This window comes from Chelonia mydas, chromosome 4 (genome assembly GCF_015237465.2).
Source record: "Chelonia mydas isolate rCheMyd1 chromosome 4, rCheMyd1.pri.v2, whole genome shotgun sequence".
In the NCBI taxonomy this organism is placed as follows: domain Eukaryota; kingdom Metazoa; phylum Chordata; order Testudines; family Cheloniidae; genus Chelonia; species Chelonia mydas.
Genome location: NC_057852.1, coordinates 114207368 through 114222625, shown reverse-complemented (window position 1 = coordinate 114222625; position 15258 = coordinate 114207368). Strand labels below are relative to the sequence as shown.

At 39.2% G+C, this 15258-nt stretch overlaps 1 long non-coding RNA gene across 1 annotated transcript in view; it reads left to right on the top strand.

The window, feature by feature from the left end:
- The first annotated feature begins 364 nt into the window (after nt 1–364).
- LOC122465389 overlaps nt 365–15258 on the top strand; it is a 61306-nt gene continuing 46412 nt past the window's right edge. Inside the window, exons 1-2 of the long non-coding RNA XR_006290196.1 lie at nt 365–428; nt 9288–9437. This is a non-coding gene — a long non-coding RNA (uncharacterized LOC122465389). The remainder of the gene's footprint in view (nt 429–9287; nt 9438–15258) is intronic.

Genomic DNA, 15258 nt, shown 5'->3' with positions numbered 1-15258 from the left:
CTGTAGGACATAAGTGATGTTAGGTTTCAGAGTAGCAGCCATGTTAGTCTGTATTCGCAAAAAGAAAAGGAGTACTAGTGGCACCTTAGAAACTAACAAATTTATTTGAGCATAAGCTTTCATGAGCTACAGCTCACTTCATCGGATGCATTCAGTGGAAAATAACACTGAATTTTCCACTGAATGCATCTGATGAAGTGAGCTCTAGCTCACAGAAGCTTATGCTCAAATAAATTTGCAAGTGATGTTAGATTCACCATGGATCCTGGGGAATAACACCTGGAATTAATTAATGCAATTAAGAGAGAGCAATCTATATCACATCTTATGTTGTATGACAGATGGGGAGGTAGTTCCAACTCATAGTTGGTGTTAGCTGAAACTTGCTGCTCTCTTACATTTATATGAACAAAACCTGTCAACTCAGAGTAAGTCTTTGATATTTATTTTACTGGGTCTAAAGTTTTTATAGCCATTAGGTTTTGAGATATTTTTGGAGTGGGTATGCTTAGCCATCTTGCAATACTTTGGATTTGGAGGGGCTGTATTAGCTGATTTTTTAAATTCATGCCACAATATTTATAAATCAGAACTTCAAGAACTGATATGATTTCACACGTAGACATATATGACTAAAATGAAGAGACTTGGAGGGTGGTCTGTTGTGGTTAGTAAATATGCTGTATGTTGCTGGTTTTAATGCCATATCTCTTGCTGTCTTATTATCAACTGCTGGAAATCCCTGAACAGTGTTAATTCTCTCTGACTAGTGATATATTAACCTTTCTAACTCAAGAACTTTATCTCTTTCTTGTTTTTTATCAACCCGTGTGTTTATACAGGACAGATGTTTTTTCAAAGAGTTTATTTTTTTCCTCTTTTTAATAGTATAGAAAGGGTAGTAATCTGTAGTTTCTAAAACATAAATAAACATTTTGCAAAAAAGTCAGAGCAAAGTGGAAGAAAGTAATTAACATGAAAAATGTTTAAAGGACATGGTTATTTTGACTTCAGCCCAAACTTTAGGTTTTGTATAAATAGTTAAAAAAAAAAAAACAACCTTCAAGATTAACAGGATTGTCTCTGAGTGTGTAAAAAAAATCAAAGGAAAACAGCTTATGAAACTTGAGGCTTTTAATTTTTGACCAATTAAATTAAACCCCAATGACAAAATCTGTGGAAATACAAATATGTACTTTCAAGCTTCCAAAAATCTAATAACCTATGTCTTTAGAGCAAAAATTCTGCCATTGGGTATGTATGCAGTTTTAACTATTTCAGTGGGAATGACTGGCACTCATTCAGAAGCAGAACTGGGCCTTTATTGTGCAAAATGTTGACTCTACTTCACTGACGTAGTATGAAAAATAATGTAGAAGGCAAAGCTTGTGTTTGAATATACAAGACATGTAATTCTCGTCTTTCCTTTTGTATATACACAAGGTCAGTGTAGTTCAAACTTGTAATTTAAAAGTGCCTGTCCATCTGATTGAGGAATAGCTTCCATGCTGACTATTAATCAGCCAAAAAGGCTGATATGTTGGCCCCAGAAATGACCTCCTGCTTACAGATACAACTATGAAAAGGAGCTGTCTGCCAGGGCAGTGCGTAAGTTCCAGAGTTAGAACATAAGAACGGCCATACTAGGTCAGACCAAAGGTCAATCTAGCCCAGTATCCTGTCTTCTGACAGTGGCCAATGCCAGGTGCTTCAGAGAGAATGAACAGAACAGGTAATCATCAAGTGATCCATCCCCGTTGTCCATTCCCAGCTTCTGGCAAACAGAGGCGAGGTGTTACCTATCAGCTCTCTTGGGGAACCAGGGCACAGTACCCAGCCTGTCTGACAGAGGAAAGACCTTCCCCGCTCCCCCGCCTCTACTTGAACCAAAGCCAATCAGAAGAAAGACTTACAAAAAGCAATGCAAAGGCAGTGGAAGACACACCTAAACTCCTCCGGATAGCATTAAGGAAACTCCCCTAGCCTCATTTGCATTAAAGATGGGACAGGGAGGCATCTCCATTAGCATACAGAATGGAGAACAGAGATTACAAGGCATGAACTGCACGAAACTCTGGAACCAGAAAAGCAGGGAAGCACTGCATGATGGGGAATCTCTGCTCCAGATGTTAATGAACCCATGCCTGCACACACCCAGCTCAGTAGTTATCAGACCAATTCTAGTAATAAATCCTTTATTGGTATCCAAAATACTGAAGCTGCCTAATTGCATTGTGAGCTCCCTTGAAGGAACACCGCCCGTAGTCAGGAATGATCAGTTCCAATTGTCTAGTCTGAACAAAACAACTTTGGTATACTCCCTTGAGCCATCAGTTTACCCATAAACAAATCTAGTGTTTTCCCTTGAACCATTGTTCTTTCCCTACAAAAACCCCTACCCATGCTCACGTAAGTGTTCTGATGCCTGTATCCAACATCTGCATCAGTTCCATTGGGATTTCATCTACTCCTGACCGATCATGCTGCGGGCTTTGCCTGTCTCCAGCACTCCAGACCCTCAGCTACCACCACCACCTGGGAACCCTGATTGATTCAAGCTTCACTGAGTGGTGAGAACCCAGTGCTCGCGCGTGCGCTCTCTCTCTGGCTCTCTCTCTGACTCTGACTTGTGTGATCAGTTATAGTTTTCTAAACCTGACTTTTATAATCAAATTTAAATTAGATTTAATATTATAACTGTTTTGTTTTGTTGGGCTCCCCTTGTATGGTTATTACCTGGCAATAAATAAATTTCATGGTTAAGCTGGTTGCTTCTCTCTCTCTCCCCGTCGTGGTGTTTTTTGGCTTCCCCATTCACTCTGCAGCAACTCTCCTCATACCTAAGCTGAAGATTCCTGTAGTGCCCAAAAATCCCGTGGGATTTTCTCATCAAGTGGGTTACTACCAGAACAATTGTAACGTGAAAGTGGGGATAGGGACATGCTGAACTTGGGGCATATGAGGGAGGCAGCTTGGAAGTGCTGCTCGACCCAGCCTGCTAAGTCAGGGACATATAAGGGGTCAGTGTGGGAATGCTGATTAACCCTGTCCTCTCAGATGCACTCTGTTAATATGTGTGTTTGCCTGATTCAGGGGCTGGAAGAACCCAGCCCTGGGGAACCTAGGTCCTTCAGGATAGCTCCATTGGGAGGGAACTTGCAGAAGGGAAAAGTAGAGCTCCATGTGAGAACACAAGTGACACAAGCAGTACATTGATAGAATTACAGAACCCCCACTCCTGAAGAGGAACCCTAATAAATGAGTATACCCCAAAGTAATGGGCAAATCTGGTAACAGAGGGACACCATCCCTGCCCAACTGGGCTAATAGCCATTGATGGACCTATCCTTCATGAATTTATCTAATTCTTTTTTGAATCCTGTTATCGTCTTGCCCTTCACAACATCCTCTGGCAAAGAGTTCCAGAGGTTGACTGTGTGTTGCGTGAAGAAATATTTCCTTTTATTTGTTTTAAACCTTCTGCCTATTAATTTCATTTGGTGACCCCATAGTTCTTGCCTTATGAGAAGGAGCAAATAACACTTCCTTATTTACTTTCTCCACACCAGTCATGATTTGATAGACCTCTATCATATCCCCCCTTAGTAGTCTCTTTTCCAAACTGAAAAGTCCCAGTCCTATTCATCTCTTCTCATATGGCAGTCATTCCATACCCCTAATAATTTTTGTTGCCCTCTTCTGAACCTTTTCCAAATCCAATACATCTTTTTTGAGATGGGGCGATCACATCTCAAAAAGTTAAGGGCCGTAGCTAAAAAATGCGCTGCCCATATGTGAACCTAGCTAGACACAGTTGGTATGACAGTCCTTTCCTCTCTCTGCAGTTGGATTAAAATCCTGTAGAGTGCATCGATTTAAAGCACAAAACTGAATGCCACCGACAATGCATCAGACAACGTCCCAGATCAATGAACTTCCAACTTGTACTACAGTGTCTTGCTTGCAGTTCTAAAATATGGTTTAATCAATGATGTTAACATGTGGCCCGTTTGAAGCATTCTGTGCTGTCTACCATTCAGTAATTCAGAGGGAATTCTCAGCCAAATTCAGCAATGGACAACTGACTTGCTTAAGGTTAAACGTGTTTTAAGTGCCTTGCTGAACTGGAGCCTCCGTTGCTGCAACTCACAAAGAGTTTCCATTAAAGTAAGTTGGAACTCCACATGTGCATCTAATGACAAGATCTGGCCCACTGTCTAAAATGTGCTTCAGAATCTTTTTGGATGAAGGGGACTCTGAGGATTATTATTTTTGTTATTAGACTGGAATGAATAGATATCAGTTGTCTGCAGAGAAGTCTATTTAGTGTTATCTTGTTTAGGATGGTTCTCAAACGTTTCCAGAAATGCTTTCTATAGTATATGTTGTTGACCCGTATAATATCTGTGTAGCAGTCTCACTCGTATTTTTATTGCATTTTCTTTAGGTGCCTAAAAGTCTTTATAAATCTGGCCCTTCGGGCTTGTCTACATGGAAACTGTACTGCAGTAATTCTTCTGGTATCATTAAATCGGTACAACCCTAGTGTGGCTGTATTGATATAATGGTGCTTATGTTGGTATAGCTTCCTCTTTCCCTTATGGGAATAAGCTATACTGGATTAAGTATCTTCACACAGATATAATATGTCCACATTGGGGGTGTGTGGAGTATATTTAACTATTTTGTAGATATTTAACTAGTTTGGTAGAAATTCACATCCCTGACCAGGCCTTAATCTCTCTGTGCCTGAGTTCTCTGTAAAGTAGGAATAATATTTCCTTTCTCCCACCTTTTGATTTTCTTTGTCCATTTAGAATGTAAGCTCTTTGGGGGAGGGACTCCCTCACCATATCTGCATACAGGGCATAGTGCAACAGGGCCAACATCTCTGTTGAGACCTATAGGTCCTACTTGATGAGGGAGAAGCTACCTAACATGTAACAGCCTGCAAGATACCCTGCCTGCCTTCCATCCTGAGTCCAAATGGTCACTCCTCAGGGAAGCATGAGCTAGTGAGGGGTGTTGGTTGTGTTCTGTATGATCTCTACTCTCTAATGCCCATGCTCTTAATCATATAAAGCACAAACATTAGACTCTGCAAGGTGTTACTGTGTGTTAAGTTCTTTACAATGACCATGAGCCTCCTGAGAGAAACAAACTATAAACCAGAAGGCTCACACCTTGAGATGGAGTTTTAATACAAAGGAGTCTGAAGGCTAAGCCCTGTGTCCACAGGAAGCTGGACATAGGACTCTAGTTATTAGGACAGAGTGCTATCAAAGGGCATGCACCCTGTGAATGTGCCTAGGGACCCCAAGATAGGGACAGTAGCTGGACTCCGTTCAGGCTGTGGAGGCTTAAACCACCTGGGGATCCAGAGGCTTGGATGCCCCTCAGAGCAATCTGCTGTATTGGCAACTTTGGGCACCTGCCTGGATCTGTGACAAGTTGTAAATAGGGAACCTGAAAACTAGTGTGCCCAAGCTTTCTAGAAATAAAGCTTATTGATTTGATGTTCTTTCTCTTGTGTATTTTAATTTCAGTGTCATTCATCTGCTATGTTGCATACATGAGACACTGTCTGATATAGTGTCTAGAGATTTTTGTTTTAAAATAAGAGTTTGGCATTTTGGCATTCAGTGAGGCTGTCTGAGGTAACTCATGCACTACTTTGCTCACAAATTAAACCAAACCAGTTCTGGAGAAATCTATGGGCTATCTTTTTGTATGGCAGTGTGATATGTGTTTTCTATGATTAAGTAATACTGTCCCAAATCCTCATCTATCTGTAGATATTAGAACTGATATTCCTCACTTTGGTGAAAAGGACCTCTGTCTATTCCACTGATGCTGACTAATTTAACTGTGAAGGCTAATTAGCTGGCTCAAGTGCGACATAGGTTGGCAGTAAAATATCCACTGTAGCAAGAAAGTATTCACTGTACAAGTAGCAAGGAACAATGATTTCTATTGACAAATAGAGTGCAGATCAGACATCCATTGTCTGTGACGGCTTACTGCTTTTGGCTTCAGTTTTCTACAAGGAAAATAAAGATATAATTTAACAATGAAAGAACCCCTACAACTAATAGTGTTTGGTGAACTATAAATCAGATGCTCATTGTGGTAAGCTATATTATGCAGGATTGTCAGATACTTATAAATGGAGGATAATGAATAAGGATTCAGGAACAGTAGATCAGTAGAAGAAAAGTGGTAAATATGACACCATAATCTAGTTACAAAGTCTGAAGTTTCTATCAGTATCAGCACTGCTAAGACACAAGCTTTCATAGAGTGGACCATTAGTGATAATGCTGTTTTCGTCTACCATATCCTTAATAAAGAAAGGAATATTGTAGACTTGAATATTTTACTACAAACAAAACTACTGAGGAAGGGCATTAGAGATTGCCAGTGTCCACAGTCGCTTTTGAAGAAGTTACAGCCAAAGCCTATGGTTTATTTCTCTTATGTAGTTTCTTATACTATTGATCTAATCAGTCTAGGTTCTTACCATAGTCCCCATCACTGTAGCCTTTGATCCTAGTCTGCCACCCAACTCATCAGAATTGTCACTTTTATCATGTGCTTTATTCTGTATGGAATTATGCAGCAAGTGTGGAGGAGAAAAGCACCTTCTGTGGAAAGGCCACTGGCTAGGTACATTTTGTTGTGGAGCCAAACCTATGCACTTTTGTAGAAGTAAATTACCACCTTTTGGGACAGTTTATTTGGTTGGGATTTTCTGCAATTTTTTTTCATATGTGCTGTCTTAGAAGTACTGCAACGCTACCTGTTCCCTAAATCACCATTAGTCTCCCCTTCTGTCAAAGAGGCTAGGATGAAATGTATTGAGAGTATTCTGCATTATAATCTAAGGATCATAAAACTAGTTTTCTTTTATGACTATGACAATGTGGAAGGACTATTGATTTGTCAAAGCAGCAAAGAGACAGCTGATGAAAGCAACTGAACTGGAATGATTGAATTATCTATTTCCTAAATGTTGATGTTCTACGGCAGAATGTATTTAATTTGTCTTTTGAATAGTAACTATAGTCTGGGTGATGTGAATGTGTTTAGATTCACAATGTATTCTTTGTTAAACAAGCATATTTTTTTTACCAAAATATTTTTTATATTGACAACAAGAGTTTGGTATTATAGTGCGCTTCCTTTCTCCTGCCAGCTGGGTTTAGATGTGGTTTGAGGGGCAGGGGAAATGGAAAGAGAAGGAGAGAATGTTCTTGGGTAAAGAGCTTCCTGTAGTCCACTCCAGGGGAGACAGGTGCTTCTACATGGGGGCTCTGGCTGCATTAAAGTTTTGTTGGGATCCATTTATTTGGATACCTCTGATGCTACCATATATACACTTTACAATATAGTTACGATGAATATCTAGGTAGTCTCTCATTATTTTAATAGCTTTTGAAACACTAAAATAGAACTATTTCAGTCTCCTGAACAAAATGTCACAAATTTGGAAACAAAAAGCAAAGCCAACACAAAGCAATCGGGAGATCCAGCATTCCTGATATCTATAAGGACTCATTGGGACTAATAAAAAGAGACAGAACATCCCAGGGTGCCACTGCAGCAGGAGATCGCAGTATGGTTCCTTGTCACTCGACCAACATTGCAGAAGTCCAATAAAAAATAAGCTTTAGAGAAGGGCTTACAGCTCAGATCAAAACTAATAATTCTATTGCCACCATCAGTATTAAATCAGATACTGGGTAATATCCCATTAAAATGGTATTACTGAGACAAAAACCATAGCTTGAGATTTTTTCAGAACTGACTACGGGATTTAACCACACAATTACCATTAACTGGTTGCATGGCTAAATCTCCTAGTGAGCTTTCAAAATCTCAGCCACAGCCTTCTTTCTTGGTCCCACCAAAAGTTGCAAAAAAAATCAAGGCGGTTTCTTGCTGCTTGTATGTGGGCCTAAAATATTAGTGTCCATTCCTCTTCATCACCAGCTTATTTGTGTGCCTCACTTTTACAGAGGAAGAAGAAAACTGTAACAACCTGAAAACCCTAGAAGTAAAGATCAGCCACACGTACTTCTTATGGTAAAATTTCCCAGATTCCAGGAGACAACAATGTCTTAAATGTGTCAAAGCACAAGGCCAAGTTAATCATAGATTCCTTTACTGACCAATACACGAAAGAGTAAAAGGAAGCTGGGGTGTGTGTGTGTGTGCTATGGGGAGGCTTAATTTCTGCTGGAGAAACTGCATATTACACTAGCTTTGATTGCATAAGGGGGAGATGGCCCCTTAACTAAAATGTTGTGGGGGTTTTTAGTTTGCCTTTCTCCTCTACTGGGGAGAGGGCCAAGCCCTAAGTTAATGTATTTGCAGAAAACACTGAGCACTGAGGGCCTGATCCAACACAGATTGTAGACAATGAGAAGCATCTTCTTGACTTCAATGGGCATTGGATTGGCCCTTGAAAGGATGATTAAAAATGAATCGGGAAGTAACCATGCCAGGGTGGAGCAACAGAACATGTCATATAGGAGACAAGCTTTTTCCACCCTATCATTCCTACAAAGGAAATTTAACTTACTGTAAGCAGCTTCTTTAAACTGAACCCAACAAAAACACAGTGAGAAAGATTGCTGGGCAGATACTGAACTGGTCTGTCTCATATACAATAGCAAGCTTTTGGGCAGGGGCGTGGAGGGGGAAATGAGCCATCCTAAACCAGAGATAAAATTAAATAAACTTCTCTGCAGACAACTGATATCTATTCATTCCAGTCTAATCACAAAAATAATAATCCTAACAGAGTCCCTTTTATCCAGAAAGATTCTGAAGCACATTTCAGACAGTGGGCCAGATCTTGTCATTAGATGCATGGAGACTCCAGTTCAGCAAGGCACAGAAACACACGTTTAACTTTTAGCAAGTCAGTTGTCTGATGCTGAATTTGGAATCTTCTAACTCTTATCATAATCCCAACCAAGAGAAAAGCCAAAAACTACTTGGCAAACAAGACCAGAGAATACTGGTTCTACTATGAAAAATTTTCTTCAGAAAATGACACTCATCTTTATCAGCTCTGCTCCCAGGGCCTATTCAGTCATGTTTGCTTTCATTAGTGGCTAAACTACACTGGCTATTGGCCACGATTCAGGAAAACACTTAAGTACATGTTGAAATCCATTCCTGTTCACTTAGGCACTTGCTCAGTTTAAAGAATGGCTCAAGAGTACTGTGATGTGAACGTGTTTTTAACTTTAAGCATGCTCTTAATCATCCCTGTGCAGCACAGCACATTCCTGAATTGGGCCCACTGAGAGTACTCTGGCAGAGTGACCAATCTGTGTAACCTGAAATGTGTTTGATGACAAACTTGTGAGGGGGCCCCCTCACGATACCTTCCTCAGGGGAAGAGTTTGGAATGCACCACATTGCAGGTAATTTCAAAGTGTAAAAGATAAATGTCTCTTTAGGTATTTTTATAGGAATGAAATTATCTCTGAAATATGATTTAGCAATATACATAGTAAGTGTGAACTCCAGCAAAGAGAGGGAAACCACCCCCCTCATTTTGATGGTAGAATTTTTAATAGGGATTCCTACAAATCTTGCCTCTGCAATAAAAAGGGAAGGATATAAGCTCCTGACTTTACCAGATCGTTACAGGATTCTGAGGTTAGACAAGAGATTTGTATACAGGATTTGATTCACATTGGCTTGGGAGTCAACAATAGCATTATTATTATTTATTATAATCTTGTTCTTCAGATTAGTTGTTAAGGAGCTTAAAGCAGATGGCAACACTGGATATGCTTAATTAACTATAACTAAGCAAAACAACAATCTATGGATTTTTCTGCAGGATATTTTATTATAACTTGTATAATTCTTAATGATCTCTTTAAATATTCCCATATTATTTGGAAACAACTGTTCATCTGTTATGCTGCTCAAAACACAGTGTCAGATTGATATTAGCTGAGAGAATAGAGGAAGTATTGTACATGAATATTTTGAATATGAATAAGAATTCCAATTTGACTGCATTTGTGACCTTTCCGTGTTGGCTTTCTGTAAATATTTGAACACTGCAGCTTTAGTACCATGAATAGTCATGAAAAGCTAGTCTTAAGCTTAACATCTTAAATATTTACCAACAGCAAATTTCAAATTGTACATTTGGTTGCAATATTTACAATTCAAGTTGTGGTGCTTAGCTACATACATCATAAAATCAAGGAATGGAAACTCACCTATGACTCTTTTTTATAACTTTCCAGCACAGTGTGAATTGTGAATATACACAGCAAACTCTTCACGAACTATTTGCAGACCAAGAATTAAATACTGAAGGCATTCATGGATGGTTGTAAATAATAAGTAAATCTGAATTTTTGTAGCCTGTTTGCAAACCGTTCACAAACAGGAAAAAAGCAAACAGCAAAATCTGTCAAACAATGCACTATAAATCATTTGCTCAGCTCTAGTTGATATACTGTGCTACTACTTACTATGTACAACACTAAGGGCCTGATCCTAGAAGATACTGAGCATCAAATCCTCAGATCTAAGAGTGAATGGAGTGTGCTCAGTACCTTTCTAAATGCACTTGGCTTCTGACTAGATTGAAGGGGAAATAAATTTGAAAAGACTTGTCAAACCTCTTTCTGCTACTGAAACACTGTTATCAAATCCCATTAAATTTCAAAAGTCCTGATTTTAGCTTGCCTGGACTCATGTTCGTGAACAACTATTCATGCAACTAGTTTCATTGACTTCAGTGGTGCTATTTATATAAGTAATTGCAATAATAATGAGGGATTTCAACTATCCCCACATTGACTGGGTACATGTCACTTCAGGTCGGGATGCAGAAATAAAGTTTCTTGACATTTTAAATGATTGGTTCTTGGAATAGCTCATCCTGGAACCTACCAGAGGAGAGGCAATTCTCGATTTAATGAGGAGCAGGTACCACTGTAGCCAATGGGGATACTTGCATAAGTGCTCAAAAGTAGCTGATCAAGCCTGCGTGCACACACATGCCTGTCCAATCTGAAGCAAACTGTTCAGTATGTGCCTGTCTTTGACTGGTCCCTCCCCTTTCATTTGTATTCTTCAACCGGCTGTGTCAAGGTTCCTTCCCCACTCTGAACTCTAGGGTACAGATGTGGAAACCTGTATGAAAGACCCCCTAAGCTTATTCTTACCAGCTTAGCTTAAAACTTCCCCAGGGTACAAACTTTGCCTTGTCCTTGAACCGTATGTTGCCACCACCAAGCGTTTTAAACAAAGAACAGGGAAACAGCCCACTTGGAGATGTCTTCCCCCAAAATATACCCCCAAGCCCTACACCCTCTTTTCTGGGGAAGGCTTGATAAGAATCCTCACCAATTTGTACAGATGAACACAGACCCAAACCCTTGGATCTTGAGAACAATGAAAAATCAATCAGGTTCTTAAAAGAAGAATTTTAATTAAAGAAAAAGTAAAAGAATCACCTCTGTAAAAATCAGGATGGTAAATACCTTACAGGGTAATCAGATTCAAAACAGGGAATCCCTCTAGGCAAAACCTTAAGTTACAAAATGACACAAAAACAGGAATATACATTCCATCCAGCACAGCTTATTTTACGAGCCATTAAACAAAAGGAAATTACTTACTAACTTAACAGGAGTTGTAAGGCTACATTCCTGATCTGTTCCTGGCAAAAAGCATCACACAGACAGACACACCCTTTGTTTTCTCCCCCCCCGCTCCAGATTTGAAAGTATCTTGTCCCCTCATTGGTCATTTTGGGTCAGGTGCCAGCGAGGTTATCTTAGCTTCTTAACCCTTTGCAGGTGAAAGGGTTTTGCCTCTGGCCAGGAGGGATTTTATAGCACTGTATACAGAAAGGTGGTTACCCTTCCCTTTATATTTATGCCAGGATGAAAGGCCAGAGAGCAGAAGAGTTGTGATGGTGGCAAAGAGTAGATCTTTGCTTTAAGAAAATGAAAATTTTCTTTTAAGCCAGGATCTGATGATTGTATTTTACATTAAACACAATTTGATACAGACCAATTGGTTCTGACCAATGATTGTTGGTTTTGTTTTTATTTATTTAGGCTCAGGGCCAATTATTAAAAGTGTATTTTTGGAGAAGAATATCTGCTCTGTTTAAATTTTCTAGTGGCTTTATTAGTTCTTTAAATGACGAGGTTAACACATTAGTCATTTTAAGTCACTGGGAATGATAAGACTACTTTACCAAATGTGCATATATCTACATCCTAAAGCACTAAAAGAATAGAAAATTAAAAATGTACTTCTTTTTGTAAAAAGAAAAGGAGTACTTGTGGCACCTTAGAGACTAACACATTTATTTGAGCATAAGCTTTCGTGGGCTACAGCCCACTTCATCGGATGCATGCAGTGGAAAATAGAGTAGGACAATTTTATATTATACACAGAAAACATGAAACAATGGGTGTTAAGATGAGCTATTACCAGTAATAGCTCACCTTAACTGATCACTCTCATTATAGTGTGTAAGGTAACACGCATTGTTTCATGTTCTCTGTGTATATAAAAATCATCCTACTGTATTTTCCACAGCATGCATCTGATGAAGTGGGCTGTAGCCCATGAAAGCTTATGCACAAATAAATTTGTTAGTCTCTAAGGTGCCACAAGTACTCCTGTTCTTTTTGCAGATACAGACTAACACGGCTGCTCCTCTGGAATCTCTCATTACTTTTGTAAGGTGACATTAGTGCTGATTGACATTAGTCTGGATTGATGGCACTAGAAAGTAAAGCCTGCTTTTTTTAATCTGCAGATAGCACAAGCACTGGTGGAGCAAGTTTCCCCACATTACTCCATTATGTGCCTGAATCCTAATCTGGAAGGACAAATTTGAAGGGGATTAGTATAAAAAGCTCATTTTCTTAAAGAGAGGCAATAAACCAGAATCTCTGCAGTCAGGTGTGCCCAAATAAAGGTGTCTGATAAATAGAACTGGTCAGGAACTTTTCACTGAAATTTTTTTTCCAAAAAAGTCAAAAACCAAACACACCTGATTCTTTGAAACAGTCCTGCAATAAATTTCAGTTACCCTAGCCAATTGCCTGGTGGTTACGGCACTCATGTGAGGTAGGAAATACCCAGGTTCAAGGCTCTAGTCTAAATCCAGTAGAGTAAGGACTTGAACCTGGACTTTTCCTAAACCCCAGGGTGTGCCCTATCCACCTGGCTATGGTGAGGTGCTTCTTTTTTTGACCAGAAGTTCCACCCTTAACCTGAGAAATCCTTTTTTTCTGGTTTGTCATTTTAAAATAAAAAATAACCTAAAAGAACTTTAAAGGGTCTCCTTTTTTCCCCCAGTGCAGAAAGGGAACTTTTTATTTTTGATTTTTTAAAAAAATCTCTAAAATGTTAACGGAACCATTTTCTACCCAGCTCTACTGATATAACCTGGGAAACAAGTCTGACCACACCCCTGTCTTGGGTTTTGCAGAATACAAAACTAGTTATCCGTTTAGATGGTCCTGAGTTGAATCCCAAACTCTGAAAATTCCTGGATAGTGGGAAGTTTGAAATCTGATTCATGGCTCCACAACAACTTGCCAGACAAAACCACACTGGTTTGGCCATCTTTATTTAGAAGAGTGAGGGACTCAAACTGGAAATATTTATCCAACCCAATTTATCCCAACTCCACTCTCCCCCTCTTTGAAAATTTAGCTAATTGGAATCCAGATTAAAAACCAAACCACACAAAAAGCCATGCAGATTTTAGACTTGAAAAAGCAAAGCCCATCCAGATAGCCAACCAAAATCTCCTGCTGTCTTGATTTCATTCTGTCTATGATCCCTTTGTTGAACCTGTCTCCGACAGTATTACTTGACTAATTCAGATCTGAGTCTATGACTTACATGTGAAATGCTTCTTTTCTCTTTAATATACTATCAAGTCCCTCTAATATGTATTTTGGCTATTTTTTTACCTAGCTAGCTTTTCATGTTTAATCTTAACGTGGTGGAAAAAAATCAGGAGAATTACTTTAACATATAAAATGCTGAATCGGAAACACATTTCCCTCTCACTTGCCCCTTTTTTATGCTATGCAGGGAAATATAATCCAATTTTCAGCTATTTGTTCTTGTTACAGATTGTGGTTAAAAACGGTCATATATTTATTGCAGCGTTTATTAAGAAGTTGCTGCATTACGCAGCTAAGGACCATATTTTCAAAAGTGCTCAGGACCTAGTTACTTCTAGTTAGAAATGAATTGGTTGCCATTAGCAAGTCAGCAGTTGCCAAGAGTTATCACATGATGGTAGTATGTTTCCCCCCCACCATACTTACAATAAAAAATAACTGGTGCTTTGTGGGAACTACAAGTAACTAATGATAACCATCATGATACTTTAAAATAATACATACGCCCTGTGTACAAAAGCTCCCAAGGAGAAGGAGCTCTCTGCCACATTTATTGGAAAAGGGGCAATTCCCTTACTCACTAGGAATACAGAAAGTTCTATTGAAGCCAATCACAACAGAAAATGCTTTGAGGGAAATATCTGTTTCTCTACGTTACATATTACTGCTTGCAATTTCCGTACATGGTTCTTTATTAGGGATAAGTCTAGTTTAAACTGTGTCCAATTCTTGTGCTTAGGTGAATGCTATCTTCACTGTAAGAAGATAAACACGATCCTGCTTTTCTTGCAATTATGTAAAGGATTTTAGCTGTCACTGTATTGTTTCCCTAAGGCAGGGACATCCCCAATATTTCAAAGGTTAGGATTTTGCCTCATACCTCCCATTGACTTTAGGAGGAATCTGGATCTGCAATCTGAACTCTGACCTTTCATCCTGCACTAAGGTTCAAAATCAACAAAACAAGGGAAATCCTGTCTTGTGAATGCATGCTCAGCTGTGGGTAGAACTTGGCTGAATGGGGTACAAAAGGCAATTCTCAAAGTGTGGTGGCATGACTTATAGTGACGTGAGCTAGAGCAGACAAGTATTGTCATGGTAAACGCCAAGCAAAAGAATATTTATCCGGTTTTCCCTGTGATAAATAACAAATCTAGATGAAGTCTCAGTAAATCAAGCAGACGACAACATAAAAACGAGGAATAATAATCCATCTTGTAGTAAAAAAATAAAACATAATATGCATCAACTGCTACATTTCAGAAGTAAGAACACTGTGTGCTGTTGCACACCATTCCAAGTGTTGTTCACACTTGACAGCAAGCATGGC